Below are 2,500 nucleotides of genomic sequence, written 5' to 3' on the forward strand. Positions count from 1 at the left end.
CACATTGCCATATTGCCGCTGATACAACGACAAAACCTTATAGGCTTTTTTTTTTGGACACAATGGAAAGACAGAGCCACGCATGATGGTGGGATTTATGTAACCCCCCCCCCCTCCCTCCCTCCCTCCCACCACCACCGTTTCGATTAAAGAATCATCATCACACTACAGTGTCTATTTAAATTTTGTCGTTCAAATGCAATAAGTGTATAGATAAGGTGGTCACTAACGAATACTCCAATCCATCCAACCGACTCAGGTTCGATGCCTGACAACCTGCATGTCGAAGAGGTATCGCACTGCGATGATAGATAGAAGACTGCCCCGATACTCACTCCCCGCTGCCTCCGGACTACCCCTGCACTCCCGGACTACCCCACTGCCCGGACTACGGATAACGACTACCGGACTACTACCGTGCTACTGCATGTCCCGACTCGAACCTGACTCTCCGGACTACCACTGCGACTACCGGCGCGGTCACTTATGCCCGGACTACCGGACTCCCCGGACTATACCCCGGACTACCCCGGACTGCCCGGACTGCCCGACTACCTGCACTGCTGACTATCCTTGCCGGACTATCCGGACTGCCCGGATTACCCGGACTGCCCCGACTACCCTGCACTGCTCGACTACCGCCTGCCCCGGCTACCCTGCACTGCCCGGACTACCCCGACTACCCCGACTACCCCGGACTATCCCGGACTGCCCGACTACACTGCATGCCCGACTACCATGCACTGCCCGGACAACCCTGGACTACCATGCACTGCCCGGACTACCCAGACTGCCCCGGACTACCCGGACTACCCGACTACCCTGGACTGCCCGACTACCCTGCACTACCCGGACTACCCTGCACTGTCCCGGACTGCCCCGGACTACCCGACTTCTCCGGACTACCCGGACTGTCCGGACTACCCCGGACTGCCCTGGACTGCACCGGACTACCCGAACTGCCACGGACTACCCGGGACTGCCCCAACTACCTTGCACTGCCTGGACTACCCCGGACTACCCCGGTCTGCCCCGACTACCCCGGACTGCCCCGGATTACCCCTACTACCCCGGACTGCCCCGGACTGCACCGGACTACCCGCACTGCCCCGGACTACCCCTACTACCCCAGACTGCCCCGGACTGCCCCGGACTACCCCGGACTGCCCCGGACTGCCCCGGACTACCCTGGACTGCCCCGGACTACCCGGGACTGCCCCAACTACCCTGCACTGCCCGGACTACCCCGGACTACCCTGGTCTGCCCCGACTACCCCGGACTGCCCCGGACTACCCCGGACTGCCCCGGACGTGCATTCTCTGTCAAGGAATGTTTTATATTTTAAAGACAAAATTCTGTCCTTATAGACGAACAATTACGATTGGGACGAGGGTAGAGAACAGAAACACTTGAATGCTTGAAGTGTGCGACACAACTTTATTAACTCAAGACAATACGAACACACCCGCCGGCATAACCGACGGACGAACTGACAGTCAAACATCAGTATAACAGCAACAGGCGTCATAATAGACGGCCCAGGCATTCAAGGGGACAATCCAACTGAAACATAAAAACAGTGGCGGTCTGTGTCTTCTACAGTGGGCGGGCATTACTATCCCCCCCACCCCTCCAACCCACCAACCATGATAGGTACTCTCTATGATGCCGATGGAAAGAAAACAACCGCACACAAAGAAACAACTCTCCTCTTTTTTTAACAATACATTTTCAGTTGGACAAATCTAGAAACTCGATTTTGTAAAGTTTGAAATAAAAGGTAATAAAACCATATCTATAGAAATGTAGAGCCCAACTCAAGTCACTAGATCTGGTGAAAAATCACTAGCGATGGAAACCACTAGGGAGACTGGGCAGGCCCGCATAGCGTTATATTTACTCGTGTAATTTGCCCTCTCTTCTCGCAGAATATAATTGATATAAAGATCTTTCGAATGGATGGTGATCAGGAAATCAAGTTGAAAAACAGAACAATGAGCAACATTTTTGGAGCTGTCTGGGGTAGTCCGGGGCAGTACGGGCAGTCCGGGGTAGCCCTGAGCAGTCCGGTCCAGTCCGGGGTAGTCCGGGGTAGTCCGGGGTAATCCTGAGCAGTCGGGGTAGCCCTGAGCAGTCCGGGGTAGCCCTGAGCAGTCCGGAGTAGCCCTGAGCAGTGCGGTGCAGTCCGGGGTAGTCCGGGGAAGTCCGGGGTAATCCTGAGCAGTCGGGGTAGCCCTGAGCAGTCCGGTGCAGTCCGGGTAGTCCGGGTGGTCCGGGGTAGTCCGGGGTAGCCATGAGCAGTCGGGGTAGCCCTGAGCAGTCCGGCGCAGTCCGGTGCAGTCCGGGTAGTTCGGGGTAGTCCGGGGTAGTCCGGAGCAATTCGGAGCAGTCCGAGGCAGTCCGGGGTAGTCTGGGGCACAAAGTGATCTTTCCGTCTTTCCTTTTTTTCGTCATTAAGTCGAAATATCGAGTTGTCTTACTAAAGGGGGCAGCGTGGCT

At 56.2% G+C, this 2,500-nt stretch overlaps 1 protein-coding gene across 1 annotated transcript in view; it reads right to left on the bottom strand.

The window, feature by feature from the left end:
- The window catches only part of LOC144971918 (uncharacterized), a 10,011-nt gene that overhangs the window by 6,971 nt on the left and 540 nt on the right, over positions 1 to 2,500 (bottom strand). The gene's annotated exons all lie outside the window — the stretch shown is intronic.

This window comes from Berghia stephanieae, chromosome 4 (assembly GCF_034508935.2).
Source record: "Berghia stephanieae isolate SIO BIC M18660-M18661 chromosome 4, UCSD_Bste_1.3, whole genome shotgun sequence".
NCBI lineage: Eukaryota > Metazoa > Mollusca > Gastropoda > Nudibranchia > Aeolidiidae > Berghia > Berghia stephanieae.